The 7,626-nt window shown below is 34.6% G+C and overlaps 1 non-coding gene across 1 annotated transcript; it reads left to right on the plus strand.

Annotated features, from left to right (window-relative positions):
- Nucleotides 1-2,632: 2,632 nt before the first annotated feature.
- On the plus strand, nt 2,633-2,739 carry LOC114028212. The gene has a single exon (XR_003567335.1). It is a non-coding gene; the product is annotated as a U6 spliceosomal RNA (small nuclear RNA).
- Nucleotides 2,740-7,626: the final 4,887 nt, after the last annotated feature.

Below are 7,626 nucleotides of genomic sequence, written 5' to 3' on the forward strand. Positions count from 1 at the left end.
TTTAGGCATCTGTTTCATTTTCTGACTATCTCTATGAGTGTCCATGTCTCCCAATTTTCATCTACCATTTATATGTTGTCACATGCTTTTTTTTATCCTATTAGAATGTAAACTCCTTGTTAGTAAAGATTGTCTTAGTTTTTGTTATTGTTCTTTGTTTGTTTATTTGTTTTTCTGAGCACTTAGCACAGTGCCTGAAACACAACTGCTCACTCATTGTCTATCTGTCAATCAATCAATCGCACTATCTAAATCTGTGCTACTTAAAAACCTTACCTTTATTCAAGTCTCACCTTACTTTATACCTCCTCTCTTTTTAAGATTTTCCAGCTTGTTCATGTTTGATTTCTCTCAACAACTGTCTCTCTCTCTCTCTCTCTCTCTCTCTCTCTCTCTCTCTCTCTCTCTCTCTCTCTTATTCTCTATATATTCCCTCTCTATCTGCCTTTATTTTTCTCTGTCTGGTCTGTCTTTTTCCTGTTTCTCTCTATCTCCCTTTTCTTTTTCCTCTTCTTTTTTCTGCTCTGCTCTCCTCTTCCTCTCCTTTCTCTTCCCTCCCCTTCTCTGTCTATCTGTCTGTCTGTCTCCCTATCTCTCTCTCTCTCTCTGTCATTGTTTTATCTTATAAATACACATTGTCAGGGGCAATTTTTCATCTTTTTATTTGCATCCTTGTTACCTAGAAGAGTAATTTGTACACAGGGTATCTTAAGTATCAGTTCTTGTATGTTTTTGTTTGTTTGTTTGTAGGATAGACTATTAATGCCAATACAGATGAGCCAAGCTAGGCAAAACAATATTATGAAATATTATGAAAGAGGTGAGATGTGGATGAGGAGTCATACCACCACCATCACTTCAAATACCAGTGTACATAAGACCCCTGTGTTCAGAACCCAGGATGCTGAACCCAAGAATTTTAGAAATAGCAGTCCCTCTCAGATATCTTGTTTTTTTTGCATTCTAATCTCCAGCACTTACTACAGTGCCTGAAACACAGGAGGCACTTAATAAATGTTTATTAACAACCTAGCTATGACAGCCATTATCCACAAAGCAACCTACCTCACAGGACTATTTTGAGAATCAAATGAAATATATTTTTTAAAGCATTTAGTACAGTGTCTGCCACAGAGTAGACTTTATGTAAATGCTGATTGCTTTTCCTTCCCCTACTTTAAGGTTTGGAAGTGGCTTTACACATATTAGCTAAAGTGACTCTCAAAGTAATCCTTGGAGGTAGCTGCTATTATTATTCCCATTTTAGTGATAAAGAAATTGAGGCCCATTGTGATTAAATAACTAGCCCAGAGGGAAAGTAAACAGCTGAGTCAGTGTCCAAAGCCAAGTCTCTTAGATGTCAAGAAACTAAAATGATGATAATAAAAATGGAAAGGATATACTGGGATTTTCTATAGAAATTACTTTTCACTATGAATTAATAAACAATTATTAAGTACCCACTGTGTTCCAGGTATGAGAAAGTAGCTAGATAAATATGAATATACACATGTGTGGTTACATATACATATATGTGTGTATTTAAATTTACACTATTATATACATATGTATGTGTGTATAAATGTAGTCATTATTTTTAAGTAACTTATATACAAGGAAACACTATACACATACATAATAAATACAAAAAAGTTTCAAGGTAATTTGACAACAAAGTGCTAAAAAAAAATTTAAGGATATGGAAAGATATCATGTAGGAAGTGGCTTTTCAGCTCACCTTGAAAGAAACTATGGATTTTAAGAGATTGAGCTGAGGAATGAGTGTATTCTAGACATTAGGGGAAACACCCACCACAGTGGTGTGAGGGGGAATGTCAGTTATGAGAAATAGAAGATTGATTTGATTTTACTATAAATGCTTGTGGATTGATCAAAATTTCATTCAAAAGACAAAAAGCAGAAAACATTTAAAGTGCATGTGTGTGTGTGTGTGTATACACACATTTTAGACAGAATATTCTATGACCCTATCCTATGTATGTAAATTTGTGTTTATGTGTATGAACAAAATGCATGAATGGAAATGTATACAAGGCTGGGAGAACAACTAGGAGGCAATTTCCTTATTTGCCTCCAAGGGTTTAATAGGTTTAATGCTTACTAATGCTAGAAAGATTCCTTGGAGCCAAGTCTTAAGAAAAATCTTAAATACAAAGAAGAGGAATGTGTATTTTATTCTGAAGAGTCAGCTGCAGAAACTTTTTGAGCAGGAGAATTATTAGATGCTTAGAAATGCTTTAATAATATCACTTTGGCAATATGAGTGGAGAGTGGACTGCACAGGGGAGATACTTCAGGTAGGATGATCAATTAGAAGCCTATTGTAATAATCTAATCAATAGGTAACAAAGGCTCAAATTCAGGTGTCTCTCTGAGTCAATATGAGGAGAGATCTACTGCCAACATAATTTCAAAATGGTTAAGCAATGGATGAGAAATCACTGGTGAAGGAAAATAAGAGGTAAAGGAGAACTTGGAGTTTAAGAATCTGAATGATTGTAAAGATGGTGTTGCCCTCTAAGAACTATAGAAGCTAAGAATAGGGCCAGATTTGAGTGGAGATACTAATGAGTCTTATTTTATAAATGTTGAGTTTGAAATGTCTCTGGCAGTGCTCACTTTGGCAGCATATATACTGACACTGGAATGATAGAGAGAAGATTAGTGTGGGCCCTGGGCAAAGATGACATGAAAATTCTTGGGGCAGGTAGGTGGTGCAGTGGATAGAGCACCGGCCCTGAAGTCAGGAGGACCTGAGTTCAAATTCAGTCTCAGACCAAACACTTGATACTTACTAGTTGTGTGACCCTGGGCAAGTCACTTAACCCCAATTGCTTAAAAAAAAGGGATGACATGAAAATTTGAGAAGCATTCATATTTTTACTTAGAGAAAACCTTAGTGTGGCACTAAGACATCTGAATTGTAAATGGAAGTAAGTCTAAGGTGGTCCCATAGCTCGAGTAACTACCCATGTGGGAGTGGAGAATGTGAGGGAAAGAACTGAGGGAGTTACGAAGAATAACATAATGGGAGAAAGAAAAAGATATCCCAGAATCCAGAATCCAAATGAGTGGAAAGGTAGAACAATGAAAAGAAGAGTGGGGAAGAAGAGAGAGAGAAAATGGGACATGTGAACCTTCTCATCACTATTATTTAATATTCTTCCAGAAATATGCTATAACAATAAGTAAAGAGAACAAAATTAACAGTACACATTAGCAAAGAAAATACAGAATTGTCTCTATGTACAGGTAACATGATAATGTACTAAGAAAACCCCAGAGAATCAGTGAAAAAACTAATTGATAATAAGAACATAGCTATAGATCTGGAAAGGACTTTGGATATCATCTAGTCCAACCTCCTGATTTGACAGATGAAAAAGTTAGGCTCACTGACATTAAGAGATTTGCCCAAGTTCATACAGATAGAATTTAAACCAAGGTAATCTGACTCCAAATCCAATACTCTTTCTATTGCACCATCAATAAGGTAGCAGGACACAAAATTTATCCCTATGCAAATCATGTGTTTCTGTAAAGTACAAACAAAAACCAGGAAGAATACATGAAAAAAAGATCCATGTATCCAACTTTGGTCTGTTTCTTGAGCTTTTACCCTGCACCACCAACTGGCTGTTGGACATTTAAATCTGGATATCACTTAGGCATTTCAAATTCAGCATGTAATGATAAGCCACTGTACTAGAAGTCAGGATGATCTGGATTCAATTTGTTTTTATTTTTTTTCTCAAACAGAACTCTGGACAAGTCATTTAATCTCCCTATGCCAAAGTTTCCTTATCTGTAAAATGACAGGGATGGACTCTAGTGTCTGTACCTGCTCTGAGTTTGCAGAATTCATTAATGCCCCTCCCTACTACCCACTCCTTTTTCCACAATAACCTTTTTCTTGATGAAACCACTATTCTTCCAGACACCCAGGTTAGCAACCTTGGGGCCATACTTAGTTCTTCATTATTCTTCATCATTTATATACAATCAGTTACCAAGTCTTATTGATTCTATTCCCACAGCATCTCTCTCACATTCTTCCCGTCTTCTCCATTCATATGTCTACCACTCTAATTCAAGCCCTTATCACCTCTCACTTTGACAAGAGAAATTGCCTCCAAGTTGTTCTTTCAGCCTTTTATATGTTTTTGTTCATGCATATGTGTGTAAGTATGAATGTATATACATGTATATATGTATGTATACATATGCACACATATTTATATACATAGCATAGAATCTTAGAATATTATGTCTAAAATGTATGTGTGTATACACACACACTTGCACTTTAAATATTTTCTGCTTTTTATTTTTTGAATGAAATTTTGATCAATCCACAAGCATTTATTAAACACTTGATTTGTCCCAGGCCCTGTTGTCAGTGCTGGAGATGAGATAACAAGAGTGAAACAGTAACTGCCTTTACAGATCTTATATTCTATCCAAAATTTCCATGAGTAGAGATAGAATATAAGGGTCTTGGGAGCATGTACTGTTTCACTTTTTTTTGTATACCCAGTATTTAGCACTGAGTCTGGTACTTAATGTATTTCTATGGTTTGATCAAATTCTGTTCAAAATAGCAACATGCAAAAAACATCTTGGAGTTAACCTAGCAAGATGCACACAAGATTTCTATAAATACAACATTATTTTCTTTTACAAAAATAGATATAAAAGTCTGGAGAGAGGTTAAAATAACAATGCTTCTTTAATTTATTGGTTTAGTGTTATGACAACTGAGTTACAAAGGAAATATTTTATAGAATCAATTAAAATTATAAAATTCATTTGGATAATCAAAAAAGTCCTTTCTCCAGGAAAATAATAGGAAAAGGTATAAATAAAAGGCATTACCAGACCACAAACTTTTTCATAAACCAGTAGACATCAAATCTCTTTGGTAGTGGTTAAAACAGAACAGCCAAGATAAAGAATAGACAGAAACATTTGAAAACAGTATCCGACTCTTGGATAAACCAAATAATATAATTTATAAGGGGAGAGATTCCCTTTTTGACAAGTTGAGCTATGAAAACTAGAAAGTGGATTGGTAGAAATTGAGTTACCAATCTCCTACCATGCACCATGGTAAGCTCAAAATGCATTAGCTGAACTAAATATAATTCACAGAATAAAAATAATTAGATGAGAACAAGATCACATACCTTTCATAGCTATGAGTGGGAGAAATTTTTTTAATAAGTGAAAGGATTATAAAACATAAAACAGACAATTGTAAAAAAATATTTTTAATATTCATTTTTATAAGATTTTGAGTTGTGTATTTCCCCTCTCCTCTCCCCAAGATGGTATGCGATCTAATATGGGCTCTAATATATGATCATATTAAACATATTTCCACATTAATCATGTTGTGAAAGATGAATAAGAATAAAAGGGAAAAACCAAGAGAAAGAAAACAACAACAACAACAAAAGAAAATAGTTTGCTTTGATCTGCATTCACACTCCTTAGTTCTTTCTCTGAATGTGGATAGCATTTTCCATCATCAGTTTTTTGGAACTGTCTTAGATCACTGCATTGTTCAGAAGAGCTAAGTCTAACAAAGTCAGAAGTCACATAATGTAACATGTTCTCCTGCTTCTGCTCACTTCACTCAGCATCAGTTCATACAAGTCTTTCCAGGTAAAACAGAGAATATTGACCATATAGTTCATCCCCACTCTCTTCTTCTGCAATCTTCTGGAAAATGAATTCTACTTCTGCAACTCCCCTTGACTTTGATAGGCCAGCTCTGACCTTGTTTTTCTCTGTCCCAGGCCTACACAACACTTCTCACACATATTTACTTTTACATGTTCCTTTAAAACCCTTACTAAAATATAAGATCCTTGAGGGGGAAAAAATGTCTCTGATATCCAGTCAGAATTTTACAATAGTTGATATAGGACTTGACCTCATGAGAATTATTAGAGTTGGAAATAAACATCTAGTGGGCATCTTCCAAGAACCTTGTTTGAACACTCACAAGAGGCATAATATGGATGATGATCCAATGAAGATTGCAAAGGAATAATTAAACAAATAAGAGGAGAACATAGAATATACTCTTAAGGAAAACAAAAAAAATAGGGAGAGTATCTATAAAAGATATTTATCAGCATTGTAAAATTCCTCAAAGGTGAAAAAAAACAATCATGAATCTACCACATTTGCACCATAATATCATAGTTCAATATGTCTCCATAGAGAAAATAGAAATAACACTGAAAACATCAAAGATGAACAACCTAACTAGAAAACGTCTACGCTGAGGAAGTTCATACTGCATCTGACATAATTTTGTGCATTTTGAGATATAAGTCTCAAGAAATGTGAAAACTGGGAAGATAGCAGAGTCATGGTCAGGGTAGTGGGGAGCAACATCCAATATTATTAACCAGAAAAAAAGTTTGCTAAAAGTACTATCAATAGTATCAATAACTACCAACACAAATATCTACTTTTTCACCAATGTAAATTTTTACAAGAATCTTTTGCCCATGAACTGAAGCTATCCTTGAATGTATTAAAAACATCGGTAAACTTTTATGAGTAGTATTTGATAGTGGACAATAATTGATTGAAATACGTAAGAAAATTATATATATATATATATCCTTCTTCCTCTCTCTCTTTTTTTTCTTTTTTTACCTTGCCCTTCCTCAAAAGTCTGTTTTGCTTCTGACTACTGCCTCTTTAGTATACCTTCCCTCTTATTACCTACCCCTTTTCATTATCCCCTTCTCCTCTTAATTCCTTTTTGGTGATATAGATTTCTATACCCAACTGAATGTGTGTGTGTGTGTGTGTGTGTGTGTGTGTGTGTAAAATCTTTCCACTTAGAATCCATTCAGATGAGAATGAGGTTCAAGCATTACCCATCCTTCCACTTAATCATTCACTGTGAAAGCTTTTCCTTCTATGTCTCTTTTTATATGAGATAATTTCCCACATTCTTCCTCTCCCTTCCTCCAGTATATCCCTCTTCCTCAATCCTCCATTTTTTGAGATCAAGTTAACATGATGGACACATATGTTATCTATGTAGACTACTTCTGACTGTCCTAATAATGATAACATTCTTAGAGTTATATGTATCATCTCTCCATATAGGAATGTAAACTGTTTAACTTTATTAAGTCCCTTATGATTCCTCTTTCAATTTATCTCTCTATGTTTCTTTGGAATCATTGAAGGCTAAATTTTCTATTTATTTCTTTGTTTTTCATCAAGAATGTTTGAAAGTCCTCTCTTTTCTTAAATGTCTATTCCCCCCCCCCCCAAAGGATAGGACTCTGCTGGGTGGGTTATCCTCAGTTGAAATCCACATTAATTTACCTTCTGCAATATCATATTCTAAGCCCTTTGCCCCTTTAATGTGGTATCTCCTAAATCTTATGTGATCTTGACTAGGGTTTAGTAATTTTTGAGTGGTTTCTTTCTGGCTGTTGGCAGTATTTTCTCTTTGAACTGGGAACTCTGGAATTTGGCTGCAATAATCCTGAGAGTTTTCATTTTGGGATCTCTTTCAGGAGGTAGTGGAAGGATTATTCCAATTTCAATTCTACCCTCTGGTTTTAA

The sequence above is a fragment of the Vombatus ursinus genome, unplaced genomic scaffold (assembly GCF_900497805.2).
Source record: "Vombatus ursinus unplaced genomic scaffold, bare-nosed wombat genome assembly UNPS02014872.1, whole genome shotgun sequence".
Lineage (NCBI taxonomy): Eukaryota > Metazoa > Chordata > Mammalia > Diprotodontia > Vombatidae > Vombatus > Vombatus ursinus.